Raw genomic sequence first — 16,965 nt, forward strand, 5'->3', positions numbered from 1 at the left:
AATATGCATGATCTCCTCCATAAAGCATATAGTTACAGCCAATTGTAGAGGAGGTGTTCCCTTAGAGATGTTTAGTTCAAGGGATGAAAACAGTGCCCATGCATGACATTTGTGAAATTGTAAGCAGTATTTTACCCCTCTTGGCCATTTGCAAAATGCAGGTACTATAAGGGCCCACATACTTTACAACTAAGAGGGTTATTTGAAAATTATCCCAAAAATATTTTGAGTGATGATTTACAAATCCACATATATTTCATATTAAAAGGATTGACCTAAGTGAAATAATTCAGTATAATAAATAGGAGGCTGTGGTCCTTCGGCAGACTTTTTGGAGGTCTAGATCTTGCACTATTATCAGCCATCAGCTGCCTGCACTGAAAAAGGGGATAATTGAGATTAAATAATTGTCTAAATTTAGAGCAGAAACACAGCATCCAGAAAATCTCCTCAATTTCCACTAAAGAACCCAGGAACTAGGAGTTAAAGGGTTTAAGTGGATTCTGGAAGGGATGTGTGCAGAAAAAAAAATGTTTCCTTTAGTCTGTTAATTCATTTTATATGCCCCATAAATTATTTTGTTCATTTTAAAATGAAAAAAATAAAAGTTTGTTTGTGCATTTGTTCATTTATTTCCCACTAAAGTCAATGGGGGAAGCAATGTAATCACTTTTTGACTCTAAATCTGAGGTTTTCTTAAAAGTTGTAATAAAACTTATGGGTGGAGTACTCCAGGAGACCAAGACTGTGTCAAAGTAGCATAAAAAATGCCATGAATTGCTCAAGGCATCATGGAAGGGCAAGGAAACCCAAACAGAGGCAGCAGGGGGGCTCAAGGCAATCTGCTGCCTGAGGTGAGAGATGGCACAGTACAAGTCAATTATCGAGAGGGGCAAGGGGAGGTCTCTTTGCAGTCTGGCCCTTTCGGTGATTTCAAACGCCTCAGAAGGGGGAAATCAGGGGTCAGAGTTCCCAAAGGAGTAGCAAATAGTGCCAGTGATATTGTTTCTAGGAAGCTGGCAACCCTGCCATACACCCAGGAACCCTAAGACCTACTTACCACTTTTACTCCAGCATTTTTTTCTGGAGAAGTGGAAGACGGGTGAATGCTGGTGGTCTGTGTGTGGCACACTCTCTCCGGCACACTCTGCCCGGGCCAGTGCATGGGCATTAGGCACCCTAGGCAAACTTTACAGCCTTGAGAAAATGCCCCCCTGCCCTCATCACATTAAATAAAAAATTCTGCATTTATAATAATCAATTTTACATGAGAAGGACATTGAGAGTACAGTCTTCTGAGGTAAAAAATATCACAAAATATCATAACCCTGGAAAAAGAACACTTGGAATGCATAAGATATTAGGCATATAGTAATGCATGTTGAGTATGGGCTCTGTCCTCAGAAAGCCCAGGGTAAATTGAATTACAATTACAAAATATTAGTAAACCTCCCATACTAAAAGAGCACTCACTGCCAGCCATCAAACAGTAGGGGTGTGCATTCGGATTGACCGCATTAGTAAAACGCAACTCATATTTTTTTTTTACTTAAAAAATTGATTCGACATAAACGATCGGATTTCCCACATATCGAACATAGATATGTTCGATATGTGGGAAATCGCGATTGTTGAGCCAAAATAAAAATATAAACCCCCTCACCCTCCTTAATCCCCCCCCCCCCCGACTTACCACAACTCCCTGGTGATGGAGCGAGGAGTGAGGACGCCATTTCTGCAATCCTTGGCGAGAAGCATGTGACGTCGGCGGCACGTCGAGTGACGCCGGCGTCACGTGATTCCCGGCTCGTTCGCGCCGGACGGCTCGTTCGGCCCAAAAAGAACTTTTGGCCAGCTTGGGGGGGCCTCCTGACCCCCCCAAGCTGGCCGGGAATCACGTGACGCCGCGTCTGAGTGACGCGGCGCCACGTGATTCCCGGCTCGTTCGCGCCGGACGGCTCGTTCGGCCCAAAAAGAACTTTTGGCCAGCTTGGGGGGGTCAGGAGGCCCCCCCAAGCTGGCCAAAAGTTCTTTTTGGGCCGAACGAGCCGTCCGGCGCGAACGAGCCGGGAATCACGTGACGCCGCGTCACTCGACGTGCCACCGACGTCACATGCTTCTCGCCAAGGATTGCAGAAATGACGTCCTCACTCCTCGCTCGATCACCAGGGAGTTGTGGTAAGTCTGGGGGGGGGATTAAGGAGGGTGAGGGGGTTTAAATTTTTTTTTTGCACATATGTACATATACCCAACTCATTGGATTTTTTTTATGTCCATATTGGCCGCAAGTGGGACCCCCTTTCGGACATAAAAAATATGAACATAAAATTTTGCTCTGCACATCCCTATCAAACAGTAAAAATCCTATTTAAAAAGTTAATGCTACCTACTCAGTCGGGCATACCAAGACATCAGCAATTCCTGCTTCTTGTGCTGCCATTGGGATGGGCTCTGCCAGTGGAGCAAAGCCCGATCTTCTCCTCCTGTCACCAGCGACACAAGGCCCGAGCTCCTCCAGACACCAGTGGGATTAGCTCTGCAGTGGCACAAGGTCCGAGCTTCTCCTCCTCCTGCCACTGGCAGGGTGACTCCACCCATCGTGCACAGGGCCTCCTTTTTTTTTTTTGGTCATCAGCGGAAGTTGGAAACCCTACCAACATTTAACTAACCAATCCAGTGGCAAGGTAAAGCAGCTGCCTGGTGTTTTTGCCACTCCAAAAGTTTGCCGCTTGAGGCAACCGCTACAGCCTGCCTCATTATAGATCTGCCCTGGAGAGGCAGTCAGATCCCAAGGCACCATGAGTGGAGCAAAGTATCAGCGAGAGTGGCAAGAAAATTCCAAGGATCCAAAATAAAGGTAAAGACCACCAACAACAGTGGAATTAAGATCCAAATGCACTAAAAGTGTTTTAAAGCAGCATTAATTGTGGCATGAGCAGCCCAAGGCATTGATAGAGTTTCACAGCAGCACATATATTGATATGAAGATATCACAGCAGCATAAGATACATAAAGCAGTGACTCACAATATCAAGAATGATGGACAAGGGACACACAAAAAAAAAAAGGTGATATGAAGTCCCAAAGGCACCTAGAGAAGAGCAAAGGGCACCAGCCATATTGGCATGTGCACCACAGGGTATCTAAAAAGCAACAATAGTACATTAGCAAGCAACAAAACAGCAACAGTGGCTTGAACAAATCAAGTCACAGTGAGAGGGGTGAAGCAGCAGTGAGATGAACATCTCAAGGCACAGTAAGGGGTTAAAACAGCAGCAGCAGCAGCAGGAGCTGCATTGTCTAAGGAAAGGGATGTGTGTTGTTACAAGTAGTATTTGTACTCCTTTGACTCACTGTTCTCACATTTGTACTGCTTTTACTCACTGCTCTCACATATATACACTAGTGTTGAAACAGTCTCACACACACACATACTCACACACACACACAGGCAGAGGCTGAATTATACAAACATATACTTCTCTTGTTCAAAAGCATGCCACGCTGCTGCACTGCTAGTGTCTGCTCTAGTAAATGCCTTCCAGTGCCTGGTAGTAGTAGTAGCATTTTTTTCCATAGATAATGGCACAATTTATGGAAAAATAGCATGCCACAGTAGTGGCATGAACATCTTAAGGCTCCTTCAGAGGAGGAAAGGATACCAACAATAGTGGCATGAACATCACAAGCCACCTTAAAAAGAACCAAGGCTATCAACAATAGTGCCATGAGCACCACAAGACAGTTAAAGATCAACAAAGCAACAACAACAGTGTTATGAAATACCAAGACATACTAAGAAGGGAGAGTTAGCAGCAACAATAGAAGTGTGATGAACACCTCAAGAAACAGGTAGAGGGATGAAACAGCAGCAGCAGTGGAATGAACAGCGAAGCAGCAGCAGCAGCAGCAGTGGAATGAACAGTAATACCGCAAGGCTGAGTTAGATGGATGATGCAGCAAAAAATGGCATGAATTAACACCATAGGTCAGCAAAAGAGGAGCAAAGAGCATCAATAATAAGATACCTAAGAGTAATAAAACAGCAGCAACAATGACATGAACACCCTGAGGCACAAAGTACAGGGTATGGAAAACAGCACAGTGACAACAAAACCCTGTAGGTATAGAGTACAGGGTATGGCTAACAGCACCAGTGGCATCAAAACCCCAATGCATTGTGAGAAAGGCAAAGTGTACCAACAAAAGTGGGATAAATAGCCCCAGGCACAAAAAGAGCAGCAAAATAGCACCAATATTGTCATGAATACCCTGAGGAACTGTAAGGTGGCAAATTGGTACCAGCAGTGGCATTTGTCCAAAATACTGGGGATGTGCAGAGTGTTTTTAATTTTGAGTTAGTACGCACTAATACCATATTGAAAGCCCAGACTAGATGTATTCCATGAATTACAAAAGGTGAAAAGAAGGCTAAATGATTATCAGCATTGTTTAAAGGTGAGGTGAGAGAGACTATGAGGCTATTATAGATAAAAGCTCATTCAAAAAATGGAAAAGGGAAATACATGAAGAAAGCTAGAAACAGCATAAGTGCTAGTAAGTTAGATACAAAGAACTGATAAGAAAGGCAAAGAAAGAATTTGTAAGGAAGCTTGTCATGGAAACAAAACTCATAAAAACTTTTTCAGGTATATTTGAAGCAGAAAGCATACAAGGGAGTCAGTTGGACTAATGAATGGCTAAAAGGGATACTTAGGAACTAAATGTATTCTTTGATTTAGTCTTTACTGAAGATATAAGGGAGATACCCATGCTAGAAATGCTATTTAAAGGTGATGATTCAGAGGAACTGAAACAAATCTCAGTGAATCTGAAAGATATAATAAGGCAAACTGACAAACAAAAGAGTAGTAAATCACTTGGACTAGATGGTATACATCCCAGAGTGCTGAAAGAACTAAAAAATGAAATTGCAAACATACTATTGGTAATTTGTAAACTATCCTTACAATAATTTACAGTACCTGAAGATTTGAGGGTTGCCAACATAATGCCTATTTTTTAAAAGGGTTCCAGGGTGATTCAGGAAACTACATACAAGGAAACTATAGTTTACTGTCAGTGCTGGGTAAAATGGTAGAAAGTATCATAAAAAGTAAAATTAGTGAACAAGCAGAGATCCATACTCTAATGGGACAAAGCCAATATGGGTTTCAGCAAGGGAAGTCTTGCCTCACCAATCTGCTATATTATTTTGGAAGGTATAAATAAACATATGGATAACTGTGAGCCAGTTAATATATAGTGTATCTGGATTAACAGAAAGTTATTGACAAATTCCCTCATGAGAGTTCTCTGTAGAAATTAAACATGGGATAGGAGGCAGTGTCCAATTGTGGAATGGGAACTGGTTAAAAGATAGAAAACAGAGAGTAGGTCTAAATGGTCAATTTTCTCAATGGAGAAAGGTGAATAGTGAGTTCCCAGGGATCTGTTCTGGGACCACTACTTTTTAACATTTTTATAATTGACCTGGAAAAGGGAACAATGAGTGAAGTGATCAAATTTGCAGTTGACACAAAACTATTCAAAGATGTTAAATTACAAAAGGATTGTGAGAAATGGAAAGAGGATCTTGCAAGTCTGGGAGACAGGACATTGACATAGCAGATAACATTTAATGTGGACAAGTGCAAAGTGATGTACTTAGTAAAGAACAATCTAATTTATAGCTACACAATGCAAGTTTCCACTCAGGAAAAAGCATCATCATGGATAATATGTTGAAATTATCTGCTCAATGTGTGGTGGCAGCCAAGGAAGCAAAGAGAATGCTAGGAATTATTAGGAAAGGATTAGGAAATAAGACAGAGAATATCTTAATACCTCTGTATTGCTCTATGGTATGACCACATATTTAGTAGTGTGTGCAATACTGGCCATCGTATCTCAAAAAAGATAGCAGAATTAGAAGAGGTACAGAGAAAGGTGACTGAAACTGGATGGAACTATTCCCCTATGAGAAAAAGCTAAAGAGGTTGGAGAAGAGATGGCTGAGGAGATATGACAGAGGTCTGTAAAATAGTAAGTGGAATGGAGCGAGTGAACATAAATTATTTGTTTACTCTCTCAAAAAGTACAAAAACTAGGGGACATGCAATGAAGTTGCTATTAGCACATGTAGCACAACTAGAAAAAAATATTTGTTCACTCGATGCTAACTGAGCTCTGGAATTAGTTGCAAGAGGACATGGTAAATGCTGTTAGTGTAGCTGGATTTAAAAAAGGTTTGGAGGTTTCTGGAGGAAAAGTCCATAAACCATTATTAAGGTGGAGTTGGGGAAATTCACTGCTAATCCCTGGGATCTTGCCAGGTACTTATGACCTCGATTGGCCACTGTTAGAAAGAACAGGATACTGGACTTGACAGACTTTTGGACTGACACAGTATGGCTAGTCTTATGTTCTTATGGTCTACAGATGTCCAACACAGATGGAAGAATTGAACAGTTATCTGGTCAAAACATTGAAGAGGTGGAATTGAAGAAGGAAGTGATATTGGTGGGATTTTTGTTTAACTTTTTGGAAGTGGAATTGGTTAGAAGTAGAGAGATCCTGGACTGTTTACAAGGGACTACCAGCAGTCAAATGGAAATGAAACATACAAGGGAAGAGGAGGATACTGCTTCTTACAAATGGAGAAAGTGTTTCTAAGGTCCAGATAGGTAGTTACCCAAGCATTAGTGATCATCAGAAGGTGTGGTTATGTCAACTCATGCAGAGAGGATTCATGCCATGATGCAGATCTTAGAGTATGTGGTGCCATTAGGTGCTATTTTGATTTTGGTGCTGCAGCTGGCAGTTGCAAAATCAAATCTCTCCTGCCATGTAAGATGGCTTTGGGGATGAATTTGATCAGGTTCAATGTCAATGGGCCCTTGTCAGTTTTTGTGTTCAGGATTATTGGATATTTCTGGAGGTTCTTATTTGAATCTGGAGTATGAGGGAGAGGATAAATAGGGGAAGTTGTCCATGTTAATCAGCCCTTTCATTTTGAACAAGTTAGCAAGGAGGAATCTGAGCTGCCAAATACAGTAATATTATAATATCTATATTGTATTTAATATGGCTGTATTCTGTGTCTCATTAACTTAGTACAGTGGTTTCCAAACCACTGGAGGCAGTGCATGCAAATCTACCTCATGCATATTCATTGTGGATATCCTGAAAACCTATCTGTCTGGAGGTCCGCAAGGACTGTGTTGGGAACCACTGGTTTAGTACATTGGAAGATAAAAGCTGATGTACCACTAGTGTTATAACCATCAGGTAACAAGTGTTATCATGCTTGTTTTAATGATGATTAGTACAGAAGCCCCATGGTTTATATTGTTTTCATACAATGGGGTGAAGATCAGGCTCCAAACATTTAGAAAATTGTATATTTAAGGATGCTCATAAATATGAATTTCAAAGAGATGTCCCTTCCGACTCATTTGTTTTAAACTTTAATTCCAACAGTAAAATCGCTTCTAAGCAATGTTAATTTTTTATGCAAATAAAAAGCAGAATTTAGCATCTACTCAATAACTACAAAAATCAAAATTACATTGTTGTAATAAAATTGATAAGTAAAAAACATACTTCCCAGAAATGATTAATTATGAGTCAAATGAAAATTGTCAAAACTCACACAGACCCCATTTTAATATAGCATCTGCCTCAGGAGTTTCTTAGACTATCCCATCACACCTTGTTTTACTTCAGAAGACAGCGTTCCTGATTACTCTTTCAAATAGAGTATCCTTGCCCGTATTAAATGTCAACTGATGAAGTAACTTACTCTTTTTGCAACCAATCAAATAATGTTTTATCATAATGCAGAAGGAGATCTCCTATGAAGGAGCCACTTTAGCATCTCTCAACATTAACATTCTTATGGGCCAAGCTATCTCCTCTCTTTGTGTATCTCCAAAGAAGATACCAATTTCACAGGGAAGGCACATGAGGGAGTACAAACAACTCATAAGAGCACCCATGTTCAATTTCTGCATTCATTCCATTAGGGACAGTGATCCCAAATGAAAAATCTATAGTTCTGTACAGGGCAATTGCTGATCTGTCACCCCTTCTCATGTTTACCTGTATGTGCTCTGTCACCACACACTTAAGGCCTTGGTAATGAAATACTCCACCACAGGAATATAGACACATAGGAAATGTATCACCATGCAATTTGTTTGAGTTTTCAAAATGACTTCTGCAATAAAACAGTCTTTTAGCTGTAGAAATGGCCTTTTACAAAATTGATCCCTCAATCACTCGGCACCACTCCCCTAGAAACGGGAGTGGTGCCGAGTGATTGCAGAAGAGCTGTGGTGGTTCCGCTTCACAAGAGTGGGAACAGAGAGGAGGCTGGTAACTACAGACCGGTTAGCCTCACTTCAGTGGTGGGAAAAGTAATGGAGTCACTGTTGAAAGAGAGAATAGTGAACTATCTACAGTTGGGAGAATTGCTGGACCAGAGGCAGCATGGATTCACCAGGGGAAGATCCTGTCAGACAAATCTGATTGACTTTTTTGACTGGGTAACCAAGGAATTGGATCAAGGAAGAGCACTCGATGTCATCTACTTGGATTTCAGCAAAGCTTTTGATACGGTCCTGCACAGGAGACTGGTGAATAAAATGAGAAGCTTAGGAGTGTGTGCCGAGGTGGTGACCTGGATTGCAAACTGGTTGACGGACAGACGACAATGTGTGATGGTAAATGGAGCTCTCTCTGAAGAGAGGGAGGTTTTAAGTGGTGTACCACAAGGATTGGTGTTGGGACCGGTCCTGTTCAATATATTTGTGAGCGACATTGCGGACGGGATAGAAGGTAAGGTTTGTCTTTTTGCGGATGACACTAAGATCTGCAACAGAGTGGACACGCCGGAAGGAGTGGAGAGAATGAGACGGGATTTAAGGAAGCTGGAAGAGTGGTCGAAGATATGGCAGCTGAGATTCAATGCCAAGAAGTGCAGAGTCATGCATATGGGGAGTGGAAATCTGAATGAACTGTATTCGATGGGGGGAGAAGGGCTGATGTGCATGGAGCAGGAGAGAGACCTTGGGGTGATAGTGTCTAACGATATGAAGTCTGCGAAACAATGCAACAAGGCGATAGCAAAAGCCAGAAGAATGCTGGGCTGCATAGAGAGAGGAATATCGAGTAAGAAAAGGGAAGTGATTATCCCCTTGTACAGATCCTTGGTGAGGCCTCACCTGGAGTACTGTGTTCAGTTCTGGAGATCGTATCTACAAAGAGACAAGGACAAGATGGAGGCGGTACAGAAAAGGGCGACCAGGAAGGTGGAGGGTCTTCATCGGATGACATACGAGGAGAGATTGAACAATCTAAATATGTACTCCCTGGAGGAGAGGAGGAGCAGGGGTGATATGATTCAGACTTCAGATACTTGAAAAACTTTAATGATCCAAAGACAACGACAAACCTTTTCCGTCAGAAAAAAATCAGCAGAACCAGAGGTCATGAGCTGAGGCTCCAGGGAGGAAGACTAAGAACCAATGTCAGGAAGTATTTCTTCACGGAAAGGGTGGTGGATGCCTGGAATGCCCTTCCGGAGGAAGTGGTAAAGTCTAAAACTGTGAACGACTTCAAAGGGGCGTGGGATAAACACTGTGGATCCATCAAGTCTAGAGGGCGTGAATAAAGAGGAGGCATTCAAACACTGCATGGAGCGGCAGTAGCCACAGAGGCATTCAAACACTGCACGGAGCGGCAGTAGCCACAGAGGCATTCACGGAGCGAGATGCGAGTGGCCAGCAGTTGGTGTTCCACCTTCACGGAGCGGAAGGATGGAGGGCTGCTATCTCCAAAAAAACCCAAAAAACAAAAAAAACAAACAAAAATAAAAACAGGGGTGGGTAAGAGTATGGGGTAAGGGTGTGGCCTGCTTGTTACAGCGGTTGCTACCCCTAATTGAGCTGGACGTTCACTTGGATGCAGATACGGCGCTGCTCTCTAAATTGGTGGTGGGGTGGAGGGGAATTAGGGCTGGAGGGTACTGGAAGCCAATAGTAACAGGTGGGAGAGAAAAAAAGGGGAAAAAAATGGATAAAGTGCGTAGCTTGCTGGGCAGACTAGATGGGCCGTTTGGTCTTCTTCTGCCGTCATTTCTATGTTTCATTTCATTTCTATAGATGGGTAAACTTAAGTGACTATTTCATGTTCGCACATAACTTTCCCTAGACCAAGTGAAGGCATTCCTAGCGCATTGTTAAGGAGGGGCTTGCACTTGTGGGCCTACTTTTTCATTTTATAATGTATATATATATATATAAACTTTCCTGAAAAATACCTGCCCACAATTTAGCTGGTATAATTCTGTGCAGATAGTTTGGGTGGGATCCTTTTCAAAAGAAAAAGTATGAGTATACCTTTCCTTTGAAAATGTGTACAAACTTAAGTGTGTATTTGAAATGTAATGTATGTGGGCAGTTACAAAATTCTGACATTGTGGTTTTTGATTGAGGTTGTATTGTTTTTATACAGTTTCAAAGAAAATGTTTGCTGATATATTTATTCTTTATACAGGTGAATCTCATGGGAAAGAAGAGGATTTTATCTCCAAACTGCTTTACGGAGAACAGCTAACCTCTCTACTGTGAAAAGGTAAATAAAAAGGACAATAAGGATTTTGCAAGGAGTGGAATGTGTTTGGCTATTGTTGGTGCTATATATAGGTGGTTGATAGTGAAGATTGGCGAAACCAGTGTCTGGTGCAGTGTCCTATCCCATTCATGTTCATGAATTCTTCCACTATATAGTAAACTATATATCTGTACAATATTTGCATTACATAATAATTATGCATTGATAAAAAAGAACATTGTAGGAAAATTATGCTGGTTAATATTTCATACTTTCTTTCTCTTTTCCATTGATTGGTTCAAGACAGCAACCAACGAGGGCCTTGACTTTTACGGTCTGCAGAACTGATAAGCATGGGGGTAACCTGCACAGGCAGCAGTTCCTACCCTTAACAGAAGGCATGGGATTACTACCTTTAACCAATAAGCCTTGATGCTCTTAATGTAAAGGCAACATCACTCTGCTTTGATGGAGGGGGATTGGGGGGTAGCAGGAAAGAGAAATTTGGATTCAGAGACAACCAACATGAGACTTGACTTTTTTTTACAGTTTGGGGTACTGATTCACAGACACAATTTTACTCTCCTCTTTGCACATAAAAATACTTGTGTACAGTTTGAATAAGTGTCATTATTTAAAGCGAAATTTCTGCAGGTAAAGTACTACTTTACCCCAAAAGTCCCTTTAAAAACTGACCTTGTTATTTTATTTATTTATTTATATTACTTCTCTACCACCTTATCAAGCAATCAAGAAGGTTCACATACCTAAAATGTGCAGAATTAAAAAAACAAAACTTTTTAAATTTAAGATGGTGGTGGGACATGCAGGTGGTGATGTCAGATAAGCAGGCTGAGATTCTGGTGAAATTTCTGCTGCCAGAGAGGTACATCCTGGAGTCAACAGCATAAAAATGGTACGGAAAACCATGCGAGGAGATCAGAGTGCCAAGGGAGAAAGCATATAGAGAAAAAAGAAACGAGCCTGTGATAGAACCTTGAGGCACCTCAACCAATTGTGGAGTAGCAGTGTAGAAAGTACCACCAGAGACTACAGTAATTAGTTCAAGAATATTAGTTTAATTAAAACTTTAAAGTCTAGAATGTAGATATTGCATTTAGCATCAGAAAGAAATATATTACATTACCTTGACCATATTTTAGAGAACAGTCTTAGATATCAGGAACCTAATAATCTATTAAGTATGCTAATCTCATTTAACATTCTGCACTTACAAGCCAGAAGCACATGGATACTGACTACAGGTATTATGATTGGAAACCTTGTAATTAATGTTAAATAATTTCAACAATGAAGAGAACTTGAAATAGAACAATTCCTAGCCCTGTGCTCTGTCCTTATCAGTAAAATAATTGATTCACCAAATTTTCAGTTTGACCTCTGTGCCTCAGATGTCTTTTTAAGTGGTTTTCAACATGACTGTCAATCATTTTCATGGCTATCGAGTCATTAATTTTAAATGACAAAGATTATCATTTTCCCTGGATGGAAAACATTAAGAATCTTAATTTGCATGTTAAAGTAGCTCATGTGAATTCAAACTGAAGTGCTGTGGAAGCTATTATTCAGTGTTAATAGAGTATACAATGGTTTGTCTTCAGGCTTTGTTGTTTAGTGTATTCAAGTAGCCACTTGGTGAAAAAAAAAGGCAACAAAATGAAAAACTCAGGAGATTTCTTTGTTTCAGGAACTGACAGACATTTGAAAATCATTGCATAATCATGTCAGATTTTGAATGTCCAGCCTATTTTGAATATGTTATACTGTGCAGTAACTAAACATGTGCAAGAATGATTTTTAGCCATTTAATTGAGCAGGTTTGAGCTATGAGTCATAGAGTAGCATCAAAGAAGTAACAGGAAGGTCCAGCTTTTACCCAGTGGCTGTCTTCTTCATGGAGGTCTGCTTTCATGGCAGTGTTGGTATAGCTGTACTACAACCTTGTCAAATGAATTAACACACACTAAGAGTCACATTTTAATTTTTTGGATAAAGAAAAAAGTACAGAAATGGCAGAAAGTCTGTTTACTTGCATAATTTTAAAATAAGATATTTTACCCTAATGGTTTCATTTCCTGCAGCATCCAGAAGGGATCCAAATATACAAAAAGCAATTGTAAAATAAACATCAATAGAAAAAAGCAGTGCAGGCATTATTTTAAAAGTACTAAGTTTAAGAATTAAGCACAAGCTCCACATTCTTTTCTGCAAAGGATTTTTTTTTTTCCTCTGTGGGACTTCTCATCTCCCATAGATTGTAAGAAATCAAATTCAATCCTATTCCTTTGTGGCAAACAAACAGACATGAAGGCCATTGCACCTTTTTTGTCTTTCTTTGGCTCAAATCTTGAATCTTGCCCTATAAATGTAAATGGAGCAGTGTAAATTCAGGAAGGTCATGGATTCTGTACATGCACTTTGAATATATAGAGAATGGGAAATTGCAATATATATTCATGTAGATTGCTTAAAAAAGAGGCTAATGTACTGAAGTAAATTAGCAGTGTTGCAAAGGTTTACATGTGTTAAATGCCAGCATTATTGATCACAAGTGGTTCACACCTGTTAACAGTGCTGATAACATACATAATCTAGCTTGTGATTGTGTTAGTACAAAATACGTTAAAGAGATAATGAGATGCAATAATATGCAAAATTGTACATGACTTGTTAGTACAGCAAACCATGCACACAGTAAAAGGTACAAAATGCATTATAGATGTATTTATACAAAAATACTATACCCGAAGGAGGAGTAATAAAGTTTTTGTGTTATGGTTCACATTTATGCATGTACTTCAATGCAGATTCCCTACCATCTGTAGTTACACATACTTCATTTTCATCTTATTTATCATTAATGCATGTGATAAACACTGCATCTAGTGCAGTAACAGCAATTGTTAACATTTTATTGCCTAGACCCCTTAGAATTTCTAAGGCTCTATTTTTAAATTAAATTAGACACCTGCGTTAGTCATTGGTGGAACTGTACATTTATCACAGTCATCTGCATATTTAGTTAATCAAAGTATATGATTATTTTAGCACATATGCCTATCCAAATGTAGAAATTGCTTATGTCTCAAGAAATAATGCTCTAAGGACTGAAATAAATGTGCAACTAGATATACTGCTTGATCATTTGTTTTCCCTGCTTTTAAAAAACAGAATAAATCACAAAAAATGGGAAATGTATAAAGAAAAATGTACAACTGCTACTAATAATAACTTTTATTTAATGATCTTTCTAAGGTGCCTTATCAGTAAATAAACAATATAAAGTAAATATGCAATGCAACATAACCCAGACCAGCTTCACTTAGGCCTAGCACCCTCCCATCTATCTTTTCCTCCCTGTACCTTATCCCTCTCTCCTCCTCATGCCGCAAGAATCTTATCTAAATCAACCACAAATCAAACTTAGATTACTGCAACTCCCTTCTACTAGGCCTACCGTCAAGATTATTAAAACCATTACAGCTACTACAAAATACCTCAACTTATTATTAGGGACAAGGAAATTTGACCACATCAAGCCATCACTGATAGACCTACACTGGCTGCCAGCACAATCAAAAACCCACTATAAAGTACTAATACTTATTTTCAACATAATAACAGAAACTCCTGCTTATTAGATGTGATTCTCCAACCATACATACCACAATGATCACTAAGATCACAAAACAAAGGACTATTAACTGTACTTACACCGCAGAGCACTCATCTAACGCAAAAAGAGACCACATTTATTTTATTTATTTCAGCTTTTTTATACCGACATTAGAGGGCACATCATATCGGTTTACATCTGAACAAAAAGGTGGAAAATACAAAAAACAGGGAGGGGGGAAAGGGGAGCAACAAGAGTAGCAAGGTGCAACAAAGGTGCTGCAGCTAGAATGAGGCTCTATATGTGAGCCTGAAAAATTGAAACTAAAGGGTTAAAGATATTTACATATTAACCCAGTGCTTAGGGTGGTAAGGGTTAATTGCAAGGTGAGGAGGTGAAGGTGGCAGTGGTTAAGGGAACTAGTCAGGAAATGCCTGGTGGAAAAGCCAAGTTTTCAGCATTTTCCTGAATTTGTATGGGCAGGGCTCGAGGTGGAGGTTTGTCGGTAGAGCATTCCTAGGGATGTGCAGAGGGACGCCATACGTTGCATTCGTGATTCAGATTCGTTGGGGAGCAGATACGTGGCATTCGGCCGTATGGTGCCCCAATGCGTTAATATGGCGATTTCTATTTGTGTCCCAGCTAAAATTAAAATTAACTACAACCCTCCCACCCTCCTGACCCCCCCAAAACTTACCAAAACTACCTGGTGGTCCAGCAGGGAGTCCAAGAGCCATCCCCTGCACTCTCACACCCTCGGTGCCGGTTTCATCATGGCGCCGATAGCCTTTGTCACAAGGGCTACCGGTGCCATTGGTCAGCCCCTGTCACATGACATCGGCGCCATCTTGTGTTCCTACAATGTGACAGGGGCTGACCAATGGCACCGGTAGCCCTTGTGACATAGTATGGGCAAAGGCTATCGGCGCCATTTTGAGTACTGGCATCGGACGGCCGGAGTGCAGGAGGTGGCTCCGGGACCCCTGTTGGAACCCCAGAGACCCCCAGGGACTTTTGGCCAGCTTGGGGGGGTCTCCTGACCCCCACAAGACTTGCCAAAATTCCAGCAGGGGTCCGGGAGCGACCTCCTGCATGCCGTCCATCCGATGGCAGTACTCAAAATGGCGCCGATCGCCTTTGCCCTCACTATGTCACAGGTACCGACGGTCGGCCCCTGTGACATAGTGAAGGCAAAGGCGATCAGCTCCATTTTGAGTATTGGCATCGGACGGCCGACGTGGTCACTCCCGGACCCCCGCTGGACTTTTGGCAAGTCTTGTGTGGGGTCAGGAGGCCCCCCCCACTAGGGAGTTTTGGTAAGTCTTGGGGGGGTTCAGGAGGGTGGGGGTTTGTTTAAATTTTTATTTAGGTGGCCGTATAATTCGGCGAAGATTCGTGTATTTGTGGGGAATCGCGATACGTTTTGCTTCTCCACGAATACTACGAATAGTGTAATATACGTTGTGGATTGCTAATACGGCGAAAACGAATGCACAGCCCTAAGCATTCCAGTGAGTGGGGCCTGCTATTGATAGGGCACGGTGCCTTGTTGATGTGAGGTGGGCTTTTTTGAGGGGTGGGATGAGTAGTGTACCTTTATGGTTTGTTCTGGTTGGGCAGGAGGAGTGTGTGAATCTGAAGGGTTCGCTGAGCCAGGAGGAGTTGCTTTTGTGGATGGATTTGTGTATGATGGTGAGGGTCTTGAATAGGATGCGTGATGGGATGGGGAGCCAGTGGAGGTCTTTTAGGAGGGGGGTTATGTTTTCTATAGTGAGCCCCAAGTTGTAGAATTCTCTACCCGAGTTTTTACAACTGATTACAGAAATAAAGAGCTTCAAACATGAACTGAAAACATGGCTCTTCAAAAATGCGTATGACCTAACATAAAATAACAACTTATAGAAAACTACATAGTGAACAAGTGACATTCATTAAGAGACATAAACAGTATTAAGAAAACTCACTGACTACCATGTGAAGATCATCTGAAAGGAATTTATTTACAAAAATTGCTAATTTAACAATCCATTGAACATGTTTTGATGTTGTTTTGACATTTATTTTGAATGTTGCATTTGTAAACCATTGTGATCTTCTTTTGGAATGACGGTATATAAAATACTCAAACAAATAAACAAACAAACAAATAAATAAATACAATAAGTAGTTAAAAACCCTGACTGCTTCTATATAGAATTTCACATTTTCTATGACAGACAAAATATTGAAACAGTAACCTCACATTTCCAAGCATGCATTTTTTTATTTATTTAAACTTAAAACACCTGATAAATCAAAATTCAGTATGTAGTTTACAAGAACTATAATGCAGGCATCCAGGACATCGCTCGTTCGCATCCACCCCCGTTCACACCTTGAATAAATGCAACTGACAACAAACTTTGGGTTAACTGGGCCGCAGCTTTAATAACTTGGAGGTCCGAGCCATTGAATTAACATAACATTTTAACAACATCTCCGACCATCGTCCGCCACTCCTCTAGCAGGACGATCCCCCGCCAGCCATACGGCTCGTTCCTCGACCCTTCCCGGGTTCCGGCCCCCGCCATCTGCCAGCAAGGAGCCAACCCGGCGGCCCCCGCCGCTGGCGAGCAAGGGGCCAGGCCAGGGGACTCCCGCCACTGACGAGCAAGGAATCCACATCCGACAACTATCCCAGTTGTCCACCGTTCATTAATTACCACATAATT

The 16,965-nt window shown here is 41.0% G+C and overlaps 1 protein-coding gene across 1 annotated transcript in view; it reads left to right on the forward strand.

The window, feature by feature from the left end:
• SNTG1 (syntrophin gamma 1) overlaps positions 1-16,965 on the forward strand; it is a 2,212,578-nt gene that overhangs the window by 592,300 nt on the left and 1,603,313 nt on the right. Inside the window, exon 3 of the mRNA XM_029591258.1 lies at positions 10,561-10,638. The gene's annotated coding sequence lies outside the window, so the exon portion shown is untranslated. The remainder of the gene's footprint in view (positions 1-10,560; positions 10,639-16,965) is intronic.

Source organism: Rhinatrema bivittatum, chromosome 2, assembly GCF_901001135.1.
Source record: "Rhinatrema bivittatum chromosome 2, aRhiBiv1.1, whole genome shotgun sequence".
NCBI classification, from domain to species: domain Eukaryota; kingdom Metazoa; phylum Chordata; class Amphibia; order Gymnophiona; family Rhinatrematidae; genus Rhinatrema; species Rhinatrema bivittatum.